Source organism: Culex pipiens, chromosome 2, assembly GCF_016801865.2.
Source record: "Culex pipiens pallens isolate TS chromosome 2, TS_CPP_V2, whole genome shotgun sequence".
In the NCBI taxonomy this organism is placed as follows: Eukaryota; Metazoa; Arthropoda; class Insecta; order Diptera; family Culicidae; genus Culex; species Culex pipiens.
Genome location: NC_068938.1, coordinates 121,516,197 through 121,534,682, shown reverse-complemented (window position 1 = coordinate 121,534,682; position 18,486 = coordinate 121,516,197). Strand labels below are relative to the sequence as shown.

General features: G+C 37.1%; 2 protein-coding genes across 4 annotated transcripts in view; one reads left to right on the top strand and one right to left on the bottom strand.

Moving 5' to 3' along the window:
- Nucleotides 1–18,486, bottom strand: part of LOC120429313 (uncharacterized) — a 227,278-nt gene that overhangs the window by 130,373 nt on the left and 78,419 nt on the right. The window lies entirely within an intron of this gene.
- LOC120421355 (uncharacterized) overlaps nucleotides 1–18,486 on the top strand; it is a 48,535-nt gene that overhangs the window by 1,185 nt on the left and 28,864 nt on the right. The gene's annotated exons all lie outside the window — the stretch shown is intronic.

The window sequence follows — 18,486 nt, the reverse complement described above, 5'->3', positions numbered from 1 at the left end:
TAAAAATGCATAAAAATCATAATTTTGGCATTGATGGAAATTTTTCTATTTAAAAAATAATGTTTTTGTTCCCCGAATAAAGCGAAACGCAAACTTTTTTTAAAAAAATTATCTCATGAAAATTATTTTTACAAGTGTTACAAATGAAATCATTTATATTTTTTGACTGTCTTTTTATTGAAAATATAAAAACTCCAATGAGTAATCATAGAATTTCGAAATAAAAACATAATTTGTTTTTGTTTATAAATCGAAAGGTGATTACAAATCCGTACATATATTCTCTCATATATTTATGAACTAAAATCTTATTCAATTTGCTGATTTTTTTTCCGGTGAACAGTTATGTTTTACTGGCCAGTTAACAATAAACAACTAAATTGCATTCCGGTCACCCTTGTGACCAAGCTTTTGAAGAACTTTTGTTGCCTCGAACCAAGTCAAACCAAAGCACAAGACATGGCTGCCGGCATCAAGGTGCAGCAGAAGAAGAGCTTTCCAACTTAGCAGCAAATAGTTGCGAGAAAACTGGTGGAAAACTTGGTCGTTCCAACAACTTGCTGCTGTAGATTTCGAAGTAGTTGTTGTTGGTGGCGGTGGTGGTGGTGGTGCAGAAAATGCCAATGTTTTGTTAATTAAAATGTGTGCGGATAGTTTTTGTTGAGATTCTGAATTTTCGATGTGTTAGTGTTATTCAAAATAGGAGAGTGCACTGCAGCTGAGCTGATTCTGAACAAATTTATAATTGCCGAGAAGGGAAAACTTCACTAACAAATTGTGTCAATACCAGTTATGTTTGTGGGTGATTAGGTGGAAGTGAAGGTGACAAAGTTGTTTTGAATGGTGTTCTTTAGTTTGTCTCAACAACTTTGAGTGAAACACTTTTGATTACTGAGAAGACATATGAGGTCTTTGCTACATGAAGAGTTATATTTTTGGAAATTATGAAAAAGCATTTCTACAACAAGCAGTTGAACCAGATTGTCAAAAACACGAAAATCCATAAAACTTCTTTCTGGCAATTGAAATGATCCTGCTTTCGACATTTTCGATATTTGACTAGGGCTGCTAACATTTGCTTTCCAGTAACGAATTTTAATCAAATCCAAAGCCCACATCCCGTGACTTATTGCCAAATTCAAATCGATTCTGGAGTCTGTCTGCTCCGGTCTTGTGTACCCAAGCAGAAAACTCATCGCCAGGAAATAAAACTCTACTCTGACTTCCCCCTGAAAATTCCTTCCCACCATTTTGCTGAATGTGCGGCAAAAAACAACCACGCAAAGTATTCGAGTACCAAGTCTGCGAGTGCCATCCAATTACTGCACGGGGAATAATAAAAAAAAGCTTACGGTTTATACCAGCCATTTATGAATTTTTATTGTTTTAAGTGAAAATTATTGACACAGTTCCCGAGGAAAACGTAATCGAAAAGTGTTCACCGACATCCGCACAAAGTTTATTCAACGATGCTCAGAAAAGGGCGAGTTATATCTCAAAACTCATCGATTTATGATTGAAGTTGTTAATGTTTCGAGATTTTTCATCACAATTTAACAGTCATTCGTCCATCTGCCAGTTAATGTCATGGTTGTTAACGGCTAAGCTCGCGAGCCGGTGGATAAGGCTTGGCTTAATGTATTAGGCTCAACACGACAAAGGGACACGGAATCGCACGCGGCAGTAAATGGTTATGGGGATTGGTTTTGGTTTTTTCCGAGTACTTTTCCTGCGTTAATTGTGCTGATAACCGCCGAGTTACACAGAAAAAAAAATGATGGTAATATTCATCAGGAAATGGTGACAGATTTTGTGGCAAAATAAATGATAAATTTTACCCCAGAAAATGATGAATTTTCATCAGTTTTTGATGAATATTCATCAGGTTCACATTTTTACACATTTTTTATGTAATATTACACAAATAAAGAGGTAATATTCAACCTACCAAATTTTCAACATTCCAAAATTCAACTTTTTTTTCTGTGTAGGGAGCGAACAAAAAAGCTGACTGGCATGTTTTCGGGGAGGTTTCCCCGTGACTAAGAAGGGAAAAGTTGCGTTAATATTTAGAAATGAAATATACACAAATTAATGTCTGTTTGGACAAAGCGAAGGGTTGACGGTTATTGATGCTGGGTCAAACATACTCGGATACCGAATGGGTTAACAATGTTCGAGAATAATTACAGTTTTGTTTTATGTACATAATTTGCAAACGAGAAACCTCAACAGAAATGGAAACTCACAGCATGTGAAAAAAGTTATACACCTCAAAGGCACCACTGACCGTTATCATGAAAAAACAAAATTCCACCCAAGCCAATGATTAGACATGGTTTCTGGGACCAATATTTGTCGAGGGAATTTCGAATACGATCAGTTTTATTTTTTTGAGTAGAAATTAAGGGGAAATCGCATGTGAAATGCGTAGGAAAAGTTCAAAATATCAATGTTTTAACTCTAAAATGTAATTGTTCGAGTGATTAAATTGTACTTACACAGCAAAAAAAAGTTGAATTTTGGAATGTTGAAAATTTGGTAGGTTGAATATTACTCATTTTTTGAGTAATATTACTCAAAAAATATGTAAAAATGTGAACCTGATGAATATTCATCAGAAACTGATGAAAATTCACCAATTCCTGATGTAATATTACACATTTTTTTTGCCACAAGATCTGTCACCATTTCCTGATAAATATTACCATCATTTATTTTCTGTGTACATGTAGCAGAATGACACAAAACGATTTAAGGGACTGACTTAGCCGGATTAAGCCTTAGTCAAGTGACTAAAGTATATTATATTCAAGTTTATACATAAATATCTTTAAAAAAACTTATTTATAAGGCAAGTTCAAGCCAAGGAAAACAAGATTGCATAAAACTAATGTAAAATGGGGTATCTTTGAGCCCAGGGTTGACATTGTACCAACAAAAAACTAAAGATTAGTTTGATTAGCTTGAATTTTATGTTAATCAATTTATTTGTAGACGGATTTATTGGCTCTATCCCATTTTTTTCCAGATTCCGTTGGGGTACTTCGGCTCTCCTATATAGGTTTTCGGTCAATATAACAAAAGCTATTTCACAGAAAAATACCGGAAGTGATGCAAAACTTCAATGCATCTTTCTATTACATCATCCTGCAAAAATAATTGACATGGTTAAGTCCTACGGGACACCGGAGCCGGTTCCAGTTGGGCACCAACCGACATCAGCACAGTGAACCGTTTCCGGTTGGAACCTGTTCCGGTGCCCGAAGGTCTTGAGCATGACATGTATCTATGCAGGATGATGTATTAGAATAATGCCTTGAAGTTTTGCATCATTTCCGGCATTGTTCTGTGAAGAAGTTTTTGTTATATTGACAATAACCCATATGGGAGAGTCGAGGTACCCCAACGGAATCCGAAATAACTCTGGTAAAAATGGACCATATTTGTCCCCAATCTGACAGTCATAAATAAAGACAAATCTGGATCTTTTGCAACCGGAAGCATCCAAAATGGTCAATTCTACCAATAGTTATGAGATTTTTAAGAAAAAAATAGGGGTCAAATGACTACCCGAGCGTTTGATTGTTAAAGAAGGAAAAACTCTCTTAACTTGTGATTACTGTTGACAAAAGTAGAATTTTCTCATTGAAGTTGAATTCTTTTGACTTGTGATAACTACTGACATAAGCTGAATTTTCCCTTTAAAGTAGAATTTTCTCTTCTTCATAGAAGTGAAAACTGTTTTGACTTGACAAAAAAAATATTTTCCCTTTAATTCTGATTAATGTTAATTTATTAATGGAACCCAAAAACATAAATATTAGTCAATTATCGATAGTGTATCTTGATCCTTGGACAATAAACTATCATTTGAAAAGTGAGCAAACTGCAAAATTTTGGGCGCCCGAAATGCGAACGGAGCGCTGCGCTCGCGGAATCAAAATATGATTCAAAAAGATAGGAGGAACATACACCTTAGATTTGTTGGTCTTTTATGTAAAATCGTCTCAGCTTTCGAATGGATTTGTCAGTTTTTTTTTATAAAACGGGGCGCTGGCCTTCAAAAATGACTTTTCAAAATATATTGGTGTTTTGTGGCTAAAAAAATTATGAAATGGTATTTTTCTGACAAGTGCATTCGAAAGCTCTGCTCATTTCTTTTCCAAAACACCCCTAAACATCTAGGGTTCGTTTAAGTTTTGCAAAGTTATTAGCAATTTTGTAGACGCACCTAAGTAAAAAAAATACCATTTAAAAAAAATGTTTCAGCTTGGTGGCGCCCAGGGGAGGACAAATTTAACCAACCAAACATGGTTTCTTTCATGACTTGGTAGCGGCTATTGAAAAAGTAGATTGCTTTTGATTTTTGAGCACCGTGTGTAAACAGTGGTCCACTTTCAGCGAGAATTACTCCTATTGCAACGCTCAGCATAGCTCGGAGGATTTAAAGGATCAGACCAGGTGATGTGACGTTGGGCGTATTTGACGAACTTTTGTGCATCGTTCTGGTAGAAGGGAGCCCAAACCGGAGAACAGTACTCGAACGTGGAACGAACCAGCGAGCAATAAAGAGCTATGAGACAGCCTAAATCTCGAAAATGCTTAGCTATCCTAAAGATGAAACCACCCAGAACTGGGCATCGGCATGCGAGAGGATAAAGAGCACGATTCGGTAGTAAAATGGTACTGTGTGCGGACGGAGAGGATAAATCCCGAAATTACCAAGAGTACTTTACTCATGGGTTCATCTCCAAAAAAAGTTCATCTATCAAAAAAAAAGTACCGGTACCGAGACTCGAACCCAAGACCTTCGGTTTATTGAACCGTGCCTTTGCCGTATGGGACACCATGGTTCGGTGACTAAGTGGCGGTCATTTGTCCATATAAGCCACTCAATAGGATGAACTGTTCCAATGAACGAATGAACACGCGAGAGGACTATACTCTCGCAAAATAGCACTTTCCTCACGTTTCTTTTCGTGAGGACTATCCCCTCGTTCTTTAACTTTGGGTGTAGTTAATTTAACTGTTCCTATCAAACAACAAGGACAGCAACCAAAGACCTCTCGTGTTAAAGTTTTTGTCAAAAAAGGAACAACAAAACACTTGGTAATGATGATCAAGTTCAACTCTTCATATAGCCAATTTCCCAGTTGAAATGTAAAGCTTAAAAAGTATAAGCTTTAATTTACCAACTATTCCCCTCAAAATCAGCTTCACCGGCTCAGAAATCGACGTGATATCCTCAAGCAGCATCACCATAAGCAGCTTAAATGTGGCATCATCACTTTTTCCTCCACACACCAACCACATGATCATCCTCGTCGACAGGGGGAGATGCCTGGAATGTGCGGCTTATTTAGTGCCACCGAGGAAAATCCTACTTTCCTACTTTCCTCCACGGTGAAAGCAGGAAAAAGCCCGCCATTCATCTTTGAAATAATCGTCAGCGAGTCACTTAGGTGATAGAAAAGCATACACTATCATTATCGTCGACGATGTCGGGGGAAAATCCCACCATTTACACACATATGGAGGTAATTTTACAACACATTGTGTGTGTGTGTGTGTGTTTTTGTGAGATTGTGTGTGTGTAGCTCCTTTGTCACACACTGCAGCTGTTTTTCGCACCACGACGATGATGAGCCTTCTTTATAGAGAACACGATGATGATGGCGATAGTTAGTGTGGCTGTGTGTGAGTTTGCTCCAAAAGGTGAGAAAATGAAGAAAATAAGCCATGAAAGCTTCATTCAACTCAACTTGTCTGGCGAACAGTTTGCTTTGTTGGCCAGAGCCATAGTCAGGGAGGAGATCATTGGGAAAGTTTCTTGTTCTGCTGCTGCTGCGTTGGGGTGCAGTTTTTGTATAATGCACTTTATGGAAACAGCCGGGGTGACTATGCAAAAGGAGCTCGGAGAGTTGAGAGTGGCCTCCACTAGAGAAAGGAACAGCAAGGCCAGAGCCAAGGATGTTCTGCATGCATTTATTCACAAGAGAAGAAGTGAGCACACAATAGACCATGAAACTATTATCGTTAATATAACAAAGTTTAAATGCAAAAAGTGTTGAAACTCATAAAAACCCCCTCTGAATGCTGCCAATTTGTGTGCCCTTTGTGTGTGAGTGAGCAGTATGAAGCACTCACTCACTGTCGGCGCTCACCTCGACTATTCCCAATGTGATGACCAAGAGTATGTGTGTGTGTGTGTGGACGAAAGTTGGGTAGAAACAGTTTCAAAGTTTCCTAACCACTTCTCGCTCGGTTTGGCGTCAAAAGTTGTATTGTGCATATTGTTTGATTAATTAGAAAACCGACATCCTTCCAACATCGGCTACATGGGATGACCAACCGATTCAGGGTTGTTTGCAGTTGAGAAACTAACATTTTAGCCACATAAACACCAAAATTTGGCAGGTTATCACAATTCTTTACACCAGCTTACAAAAAATAGATTTCTTGTTGATTCTAGTAGATCTACATATTATCCCGAACGTGCCCCCCTCACTCATATATCATTTTCTAATCACTAACTTTTTGTCTTCCTCACTGAGGTAATCCTGCCTGCTTCCTCAGCACTGGCTGAACCGATTTTGCTCAAATTTTGGAATTCGATTCTGTTTAAGGTCCCATACGTACCTATTAATTTTTATGAAGTTTCGATGAGTAGTTCAAAAGTTATGTATAAAAATGTGTTTTTGCATTTATCCGGATCTCAATAAAATGTGCACGGTGGGTAAGAAGGGGATTATTATGCAACTTGCATGCACCTCGGGAATTCCTCCGGGAGGTTGTTGGGGGGACTATTCTGAGTCAGAAAAATCGATTCCCGAAATATTCTGTCGGTGAAAACTGATTTTATCTCGATTTGAAGTTAAAAAAAACATAATATATCACCTAAAACCTCAAAAATACGTCTAAAATCTCGGTCTAACTCTGGACAAAAAAGTTAATTTTCATCCAGTATATCAATTCTTAGTTCCCAAAATATAATCCTGACATAGTACACCTTAAATCGGTCCATTACTTGAGTCCCAGCGTCATCAGGAGGTGTAAAATGGTGTTATTTGAAAAAAATATTTTCAATTTGCTCTGGTAAATCAACTGTCATGTCTGAATTCAAAAACTAATGTAGTAGCATTGTTGCAAACAAAATGAAGAACAATTTTGTAGAATAAAGTATGATATTTTATCCATTTTCAGTAAAGTTATGTCTATTTTAGTGGGGAAATTGCTGCCAATTTTCAAAATTCTTCGATATTTAACTCATTCCTGTTATAAACAGCTACTACGATCATACTCAGTAGGATATTTATAACAAAAATTACTTTTTGGCGTGCATTCAGGGGCTGGTTCCAGTGGGCGTACTGAGCTCAAATCCCAAATATGAGCTTGATTGAACTTAATAGGAGTTGTCGCTTTGCATTTGAATTTTAAATAGGATTCAACTCGTAAAAAACATGTTTTTCAAAAATGTAGTTTTTTTAGGCACTTTGGCCACTGAAGCGTTTATTTTCAACATCATTGGCGTGTAGGCCAGATCCATGCGCATGTTTTGGTATATATAAAATTAAAGTTTTGAGCAAAATGAAAAGGCGCGTCGCCTATCTTTTCAGCTGATCCGTTTTTTCGAAAAAAAAAATCAAAACTTTGAAGGCCTGAGCTCCAGAGTGCGTCCAACGAGTCCAAAACATTGAAGGTCTGGCTACCCTATCTAGCAACAGCTTCTTAATAGGATTTTTCAAAAAAATTCGAGCAGTTTTCAATTTGTTTCTCAAAAAGCACAATATAGCAATCATCTGTACGTGTTTCATTGAACATAATGGATTGGTAGAATAAAATAAATATTTTCACACGCGTATAAAAGAAAGGTTAAGTTACGCTGATGTCGTAATTATTCGTCATTATGCACACGAAATCATCATCCCCATCATTTCAATTTTCGTCATTTCACCCGTTACAAACGCAGGCAAACAATTGTCATTGAACAACCCCGGGGAATAAAATTCTTTCTCTCTCTCTCTTATTTATATCCTGGTAAATTGTGAATCAGCTCCACCTCGGTAGCCCACCATATGGCCAATAAATCGTTCGATCGCTTTTTCACACCACGGGGAGGCACGTCATGTCCTTTTATTTACATTGGCACCTGATTGATCCGGAGAGCTCGCTGGTTCCCCGTTTGCTTCCTCCCTTGGTGACTGCCATCACCTCCACCACCATCGTCCATCCACTTGGGGTACAACTGCCAGCTGTGGCGATCTGAAATCGAATGAAATATTTGTCCACAGAATCCACGCGGACCTGGCCAAACCGGCTTGGGCACAATTGAATATGCCAGACAGCTCCGGACTTCCCTGTGCGAACATCGCGCTCGGTGCGGTGGCGGCCAGTTGGGCCCTTTCCCATGAAATATATGGTTATGAAAACGCATCCATCGGATAACAACATACCGGGCACCACTGGTCGCGAGTCCACGTGAGAGTGTTTCAGGCTGCAGATGCAGCAGAGTCTGGGAGTTCAATCGAATTCCTGACATTGCATTCCAGGGTGGTAGTGGCCAAATCCCACCCGCCGGATCGTGCACAGTTGTGCGAGTTGGCCTCTCGTGACTTTATTTAATTAATAGGGATAATAAACTCTTAATTAATGCCACCGATCGTTATTGCTGTTGCTGTTTCGCAAAAGGGGGACGCCCACATGAATTTAAACGTGTTTATCTTAATTAACATCAATAATTTGGTCATAATGATATGCATCAACAAGTACGACAACTGATTAGTGCATTCCAAACGCAAGAGTGCCAAAAATTGATTGAATCCCTGGGTGGGGGAATTGAATTTATGCTAAATAGAATCGTTGGGCACAGCAGTGTCTGTGACTGATTTGCTTTCCCCACTGAAGAAAGGCGTTGAAATCATCTAAGATTTAAATGACCATGTCCTCAGTCTCACGTTGAGTGTGCCCAACAGGGATGCCAGATACACAGATTTGTCTGTGTTTCACAGACTTTTGAGCTTGTGTCAGACATTTTTTGAGGTGCACAGACTTTTAAAAAACTTCATTAAATTAATATTTTGTAATCTTTTTTGTAGAAACTTATTTCGTTAGTCTTCAAATGCTTAAAAACGCAATATCTGATGGATTTCAATGACCGTGAATGGATATATTTGAATTTTAGACAAGTGCACAGACATACACAGACTTTTTCACAGACATTTTAAAAAACCAAGTGGCATCCCTGGTGCCCAATGCAGTAGATATTTAACGACGAATTCTCGAGGATGAAGTCCGTGAATTTCCGTGAGTTAGTGCGGTTTTGCTCATTGTACATTTTGCATGCAATTTTTGGATTGTATGCAAGAGCAACGAACCGCCCTAATTCTCCGTACAAACTATGCAGTCAAACTACTCAGCCCCGTCAATTTGTTTTTAAGTCCAAAGTACACGAGTTTCAGAGGACCCCAACGTTTAAGTTTCCCCTCCAGTTGAGCATGCGCAATCAGGGTTGCCAAGTTGCCAGATAAATCAGGGAATGCCAGATTTTTCAAGTGTCAGCCAGAATAAAGATTCACCCTTCTCTGTGCCAGATATTGACAGATTTTGTCAGATTTTTTACGTAATGCCCATTTCTAATAACATTTTGATTAAAATGAACGAATTTATTTGAAAATTAAAAAAATGTGTTTTTCTTCACGAAAATAAAAAAATCTACATTTTAAAGGCCATAAAATCAATTAAACCATCTGAATTCTACAAAGAATTTGATTAATTTATATCCTCCCTCCCCTTTACCATTCAGAATTATTAGATTTTCGTCTGCCAGATTATTCCAGATTTTTAATAGATACTTTGCAAGATTTTTAAAATTTTGACCTGATAGCCCTGTGCGCAATGCGCATTCAAATTGATAATTTGTTGTTTGTCAGTGTATTTAAACCAAAAATAAAACGTTACTTAATCCACCTTAAGGAGGTTGTGGCCTTCCTCTTCATGATTCTAACCTAAATAAATTCTAACAAAAATAATTTATGAATAAAAAAATCAAACTACCAACAGACTTTTTGCCTAGAACATACAGACACCGCAATCGAAGAAAATGGCATCCCTTTACACGGCTTTTTCGAGGCGATCAGACATGGCCATTTGACGTTATGTTAAAAATCACCATTTTTTGTAGTTGTCTAAATAGTTTTTTATCATAACTTTTAAACGACTAAATGAAACTGTACAATTTTCAATACCCAGCTGTAGGACCTGAAAGTGAACCGAGTGGACAACATCCGGACAAAATTTATTCAGCCAAAGCCGAGAAAATCAAGTACCTACTTATTTTTGATCAACATCCCCACCTACACACAGATATTTGTTCAGAATTTGATTCTGAGTTGATAAGTATAAATGAAGGTGGGTCTAGGAGGTCAATTTAAAAAGTTCATTTTCCGAGTGATTTTATAGCCTTTCCTCAGTGAGGAAGGCAAAAATCTTGAGATTTGTAAATTTAGTAAGAGATTGTATAAAAACGATTTGAATCTTTTGTTCTTTTATTATAAAGAAAATGATTTTTTATTGCAGATATTTTTTATGCAGACGCTAATAGATTATTTAACATCTTTAAAACATTCGGTGAAACCTTATTTCGAAAAGAAAATATTGTAATTTTCACATTATTTTGGATCAAACTATTCTAACTTTAAAATTTAGGGAGAAAGCTTATTAGAGCACAACAGTAGCAATAAAAATATAAACAGACCATGTCCTAGAGTACAGTAAACCACTTGCTTGAGCCAATCAATGGCACTCGCATGGGTCATGGGAAACCTTATACGAAACTAATCCTTAAAAAGTGTAAAACGTATCACAACGAACAATAAACTTTATTCACGCGTGTACTTATTGGCACAAATCAATCCCCGTTTTATAGCACGACACGTTTTTCGGCTTAGTTCCACACATCCACTCACACACGCACACTGGCTGCCAGCAGATGTATTGAACTGGAAATAAATTAAATCCTTGTGGTATCGCTCACTAGACTATCCTCCTGATTGCCACACAAAAACGTAACAAATGACCTCTGCAAAACAATCATATTTTTTTATTATCTCCATTTCTGTGTCGGAACTGGGATCTCAATAAAAATATGAATTCATAAATATAAAAATCAATTTCCCTTTGCTTGATTCTGATGGGGGTTGGAGTTAAGGGGACACACACACACACATAATTCAATGGAAGGCTGATCGCCATAGAATCGTGTTGCGTATAAATCACAGCTCAGTGAATGTGAAAACGAAAACAATGATTTGTTGCGCTCGTTGCGGCATCAGAGGACTCACAAACACACACAGAGACACATTCAGAGACACACAAAGAAAGGGGAAAAGCCCGACGTGTATCGAAAAGGATTTCCCGAAGGTGTTGTGAAAGAAATGAAGCCTCACACACACACAGACACAAACGCCCTTAAGCCCCAGTGCATTCCGGGGCACGTGTGGGGAGTTGTTTTTTGTTCCATTTCCCCAACTAAGTCACTTGGATCTTTGGTGTGAGGCTGTGTGTGTTTGTTTAGTTGAGTTTATCTTATATAGAAAAACGTGCCAGGACAACTTCTCGGGCAGATATTTGCTTAAGTGACATTGTGCGATGATTGATAAGCTCATGAATTGTTTATACTCTTGTTCATCGGGGTTCGGCTCTATCAGAAAGTCAGGCTGAATGTTCCCCTTGCTCAGGTCCAGGCAGTGATTCGAGTGGATTGTCGGTTATATGGGAGACTTGGGAGATTTGAACACTTCTGCCATATTACGACGATTTTTTAATACTTTTCGATCAAGTGCTGAAATAGTAGTTTATGCAACAAGTTGCAAAAAGAGGATTTTTTCAGCACGAGTCGTACATTTAACCAACGAGATTCACCGAGTTGGATAAATACGACGAGTGCTGAAAAAATCAAGTTTTGCAACGAGTTCCATACAACATTTTTTGCAATTTCGAAAAACACCCATTGAAATTTTAAGTCGAATTTTCATTAATTTTGTCAATAAATCGTTTAAATAAAAAAAAATGTTGAAAAGTGTTACTATTCGAAACAAGTGTTGAAAAGTTCAACGTTCTAGCATTTATTTCTACCATTTATTTTGAAAAGTGTTGTTATTCGATTCTGTTATTTTTGGTACAGAAAAGTAGGCTATTTCGTCGTTCAAGAATGACAGGAAAAGTAAGTAGTTTCACGACGGAATTGCAAAAAGTTCATTTTGCAACTTATTTTTTTTTCCTGTCATTTTTGTCGCTCAAAATTTAAGTACTGCAAAGTACTCAGGGCTGTGTTTTTGATATTATATTCTATAAACTGAATTAATAACTACAAAGCGTTCCAGAACAGCAATTTTTGCAAGTTCATTGAAAAATACAAGTAAAATGCGAAAGTTCCTTTATGGAAATCACACTCCCCTATCAACCAAAGCCTCGGGACGAGGTTTTCCTCGAGGAAAAAAGATTTATGTGCTGTCCCTGCGTGTACCACATAAATTCATAAGTGACAAAATATGCCATTCAAATATGGTTGAATACATCTCGCCCAAAGTGGGGTCGTCCCTCGGCAACGAAACAAAGAAAACAAAAAATCCGGCGGCAAACAGCTAAATTATATGACCTGTGGAAGTTTAACGGCGTGTCGTACAAATCGCTTGGCCACCGGAACCGGAACCGAGCTCGGGGCGGTGTGCGCCGTATAATGATTTCCCCATAGAAACCCGTGGCAAATTACCATAAAACGATGCCGGGGACATTGTGTGGTGACATCGGACGCGGTCCACCCTAGGTCACCCCGGGAACCGTTCTCGAGAGCTCGCCCCCCACACATATGCGCTGCGCACACACACAAGATCTTGCCGAGATGGGGCCATCCGCGGCCATCGTCGTCGGTTCACCGCCTCCGGCAATCTCTCTGTCTCTCTCTGCCTCGGCCGCATGCACAGAGAGTCAGTAAAATATTCCGTTGCTTATCAGCGCAGAAGTTTTAATCTCGAGGGAAGCGAACGCGATCCTGGAAATTAAATTTACGAGCTGCTGCTGCTGGTGCTTCCATCGCTACAGCAGCAGACTGCAGAATTAGCCCTCAGTCAGCAGTGACGAGTGGCGATAGCTGGCCCAGCCCAGAAGCCTCGGGGGGACAGTGGCTGACCTACGCCACCGAGTGCCCGAGTCCGTCCGTGGACGTAAACCAAAATTGTGGACGTTTCCTTCTTCTGCCTTGAATAAATAATGTAACAGTCAGTGTGACGTAGATTCGAAAATAATACATATAAATTAACGTAATAATCAATTCAGATGGGCGAACGCGTCATTGTTGGGGGTTTCCCAGACTCTGGGACGTATTTTCTAATTAAGTCATAATATAACAAGCCTCGAAACGTTTCTCGACGAGGCGTCAAACGTTCTTAACATTCCGCATTCGTCAAGTTCTCGTCAACGCTGAAGACGTATGCGAAACACATTCTCTCCATATGGCAGAATTCCAAGTAATAGTCGGAATAATTACTACTGAATAATGCGCTATCTGGAAGACGCCCTGCATGGTGGATCCCACAGGCAAATGATTTCGCAAGAAACCTACTAACTATGCTTCTGCTCAAAATTAAACCGACAAATGCTAATGACATAGTTTGATGTAAATCACTTAAATATCATTCAAAGCTTTGCAATCAATTTGCTCGAAATCTTTGCAGTCAATCACTGATGTACAATAGCAAGGAAAAGGGCCTTTCACATTCCACAAACATCCTGTAGCTGGTTTTTAGTTTCCTCAAATGTTGAACGATAGATTTGAATTCTGTCACTCAAATTTTAACGGTCCATTTGAGTGGTCACGAAAATTACAAATTCAATGTACCATCAAAGCACAAAAAGGCAGAAAAGTTATTAAGATTCCGCTTAAGTCGTGACATCAAGTTATAGTGTTGCAGATCAGCAAACTCAATAGCTCAATGAAAAAGAAACAGCAAGGAGATCAATTTTTATAGTGATTTTGTGTCTATTTCATTACAAAGCTCATAACATTAGACAGAGTTGCCATATCAAAAATATAAAAATAACTTTAAAAAATGCTCGAACAATTCAGTAGATGCATACCGTCATCAGGGGTGACATTGGGTCTGGGGGGTGAGATTGGGTCATAAAAAATACAGAAATTTGTATGACCCAATCTCACCCTCCAGACCCAATGTCACCCCTGATGACGGTACCCTATATCAAAGAAGACAGTTGGCAGTTTGCCATACAAGACTTCATACAATTTTGCGGGCTGGTCATAAAAAATATAGCAATTACTCACGAAAAGGAATGATTTAAAAAAAATCAGGCCCAAACTTGGAGTGAGGGTTCCTTCGTCGAAATAATTCGACCCGTATTTCTTTGTTTGGCCATTAGGGTTACCTACGCTATGTTAGGGTGGTCCACAAAAAAAGTTATTTACGTCAATTTTTGCAATGACCACATTTTTCAAAAAATCATAACTCGAACTGAATTTAGCTCTCTTAGACGCAATTAAAAGGTGATTGATTGGACTTAAGAAGAAAATCGATTTTGAGTTTTAAAAACTAGTTTGAATTTGATGTGACTTCGAAAATTATGCCAATTGCACTACACAGTACATAACATTAGACAGGGTTGCCAGATCAAAACTAGTAACTCCATGATTCGAACTCCGGACACATAGTAGCAAATGATTTTGATAAAAGCTGGCAAAAAATCATGGATTCAAGTTAAACATGTAACAATATCAACAGGATGTACAATAAACACTACAGTCAATTGTAAGCGAATGCATGCAAAATATGTATTTTCTATCAATTTTGCTTTAGAATATTAAAATCAAAATGACTTGTTGTGCGTCAAAACCAGGACACTGATAAAAGCTGATTCGAAATCCGGACACTTTTGCTTCAAATTCCGGACACTCGTTTTTGCTTATGAATTGCACAAACTTTGACAACAATTTTTGTAAATGGCAATCTTTAGGCATCTCATAAGCTGTGAACATCAAAATAATCGATATTTTGTAAAACAATTTTCTAAGGTTCAAGGAAACCAGAACCATAAATTTCTGCTTTGCTTTTTCTTTGCTTGCGTTGCCAATGGAATGTTTCAGTAAAATGTTTGACAGTTTTGGTAAACTCATATTTTATTTGATTTTATCGTTTTGACATTGACTATACAGAAAAAAAATGATGGTAATATTCATCAGGAAATGGTGACAGATTTTGTGGCAAAAAAATGATTAATACCCCAGAAAATGATGAATTTTCATCAGTTTTTGATAAACATTCATCAGATTCACATTTGTACACATTTTTTATGTAATATTACTAAAAAAAAGAGGTAATATTCAACTTACAAAATTTTCAACATTCCAAAATTCAACTTTTTTTCTGTGTACAACCTAAAAAAAAGTTTGAAATGGAAGTTGATGTGAAAATTCAGCAAATTTTGATCATTATTATGTGAACTACTATCCAAATAATAGATGAAACAAGATGGCGTGTCCGGGTTTCGAAGCGTCCGACGTTGAATAACTTTTCAAATTACTCGGAAAATCTGGTATGTTGCAAAATCTGGTAACGAGCATATGAATTTATAAATACAATACTTGGTAAAAAATATAAATTTGTCAAACAAATTTCAAAAATCATTTGTAGATGAAATTGTAAATGGGTCATTCCATCTGAAGCGGAACAGCATTTGAAAATTACCATCTCCAATTTTGCTCAACTTTGGCAGAGCTGTTGCGACTATCAAAATATGCAAAAATCCCGAATTTCATCCAAATCGGACCACCCCCTCCATTTTTGTACCCTCCCAAAAAATCGACTTTTTGGCGATTTTTGAGCGAAACCCCTATCTTCAAACGACGATAACTCAGGAACCACAAATCTTAGAGGGTCGGTCTTAGACTCAATTTTGAAGGAAATTGGACGTAGAATTCATTTCCGTGATCAAAATTTGGATTAAAATGTTTTTTCTACCTGTCTACCGTCCAATTTTACATAAGAATCACTTATCGACAGAAAGGAATATGTTTCGTTCCAGAGATATCGAATTTTAAAGTTTTGAGTTTTTGAAATTACCTAAATTAGCTACACTCGCCGCATATAATAAAAGTACTCGGGCGTGCTGATCAATAATTACTACCTGGTGTTCTGCAAGATGAATTATTTTTATAATTTTAAACGATTTTGAGATAATCAATACCTTGAACAATCTATTTTTTGTTTAAGGAATATTTTTTGGGTAATTTTGAATGCACTGTTTTTCCTGATCTCAGTGTCAACCATATTAGGTAAAATTTGAATTTTTAATATTTATTTGCAAATGCTGCAACGTTTTTACAACACAATTAAAAAAAATTACATTTTTCTATTGTTTTCATATTTTACCTAATTTCTCATTTCTTCCCACTTTATCAAATTATTTCTTTTATTTGAAGCAAGAACAGATGTAGAGCTGGCTGCAGTAGATGAAATCATTCTCATGGGTTCTAGAGATTTTGCCATGTGCGGTAGCAAAATAATGCCATTCAGCAATAAACCCCAAAATCTATCTAATGGTTTGAAAGATTGAGCATGATCATATTAAACCGATTTTTATATTGTGAGCCAGTTTCATCTGAATAATTGATGATTTTTTTTTCAATTGCGGTACATTTAATTTCAAAAACGAATCCATATACTTCTGATACATGTGGACAGCAGCTGTATCGTCTTCCAAGATTTCGAAATGATTGACAAAAAAAAGATAATTGTTCGGACGGTGTCGAAATCAACACCACTGAATTTGATCTTAGTCAGATAATAAATCCGATTAATCTTTGTGATTTTCTTACATTTTTCAGTTTATATTTTCCAGAAATCATCTTGCTTAACCATGCTTCACGAGAGTTTTATTCATGTCAAAAGGGTCCTAAAACCCTAAGTAAATTTTTATGTACAACGATTAAAACACGCTTAAATACCATTTCTGATCACTTTTTGTTATTTTAATGCAGAAAAAAAGTTGACTAGACAACATTTTTTCGATGGATCAACTATGGTTCCCTTGGAAAGAGCTGTCAAGTAGGAACTTTTCTGTCAAAAAGGACCGCGAGGTTAATTTTTCAAAATTGATTTAAAAATCCATTTTAAACTCTTAGTGGTCGTACAAAGGGTCATTGTACTCAGAAAGTAGGCTCTATCGCTGTAAACAATGAAATAAGCTATCCAAGCTTCATTTTAGGACCCAATTTATAATTTTTAACACGATAATGTATCGTACACTTTTTCTTAAGTGTTACTTACAAGATCAATTTCAATTTCCTGCTAGCTCAGCGGGAACTCCATTTTGCCCTGTATTGCAAGTCGTTCTTGCTCTGTCCTGTGGGCTAGCACATAAATTCACCGTATACTATTTTTTTTAAATTTAAGATTAATACAGCAGTTTCCTACAATTTTTGCCTAATTTGCTAATGATTATTTGGGATGAAATTTTATTTCAATAAATAATCAGGTAGCAGTTATTGATCAGCGCGCCCGAGTGATTCTGGCATATGCGGCAAATAAAGCAAAAACAGGTAATCTCAAATACTTAAAACTTTAAAATTCGATATCTCTGGAACGAAACATATTCCTTTCTGTCGATAAGTGATTCTTATGTAAAATCGGACGGGGAATACGATGGTGAGGTCAAATTTGAAAAATAAATGGGGCTGTTTTGAGATACGGTCATTTAAAGTTTTCAATTGCGCAATACAGGTAGAAAAAATATTTTAATCTAAATTTTGATCACGAAAATGAATTCTACGTCCAATTTCCTCCAAAATTGAGTCTAAGACCGACCCTCTAAGATTTGTGGTTCCTGATTTATCGTCGTTTGAATATAGGGATTTCTCTCAAAAATCGCCAAAAAGTCGATTTTTTGGGAGGGTACAAAAATGGAGGGGGTGGTCCGATTTGGATGAAACTCGGGATTTTTGCATGTTTTGATAGTCTCAACAGCTCTGCCAAATTTGAGCAGAATCGGAGATGGTAATTTTCAAATTTGCATTTTTTCTTGCACACTTCAGGTGGAATGACCCAAATCCTATTTGTTTGTTAAAAAGTATTCCACTCTGAAGATTTGATTGTTTTTGTACAAGTTTTTAGTGAAAGTAATACATTTGTAAATCCCGGCCCTGATACTTTTTAAAATTGTTTTCATTTAGGAGAACTGAGGATTTTTTACTTTACAACTTACAAGCAGCCTTTTTCAAACATTACCAACACAGAAAAAAGGTGAATTTTTCAAGGTTGAAAATTTTGTAACTTGAATATTACCTCTTTTTCAGTAATATTACATAACAAATGTGTAAAAATGTGGATCTGATGAAAACTCATCAAAAACTGATGTTCCTGATGTAATATTATACACTTTTTTCGACACAAAATCTGTTACCATTTCCTGATGAATATT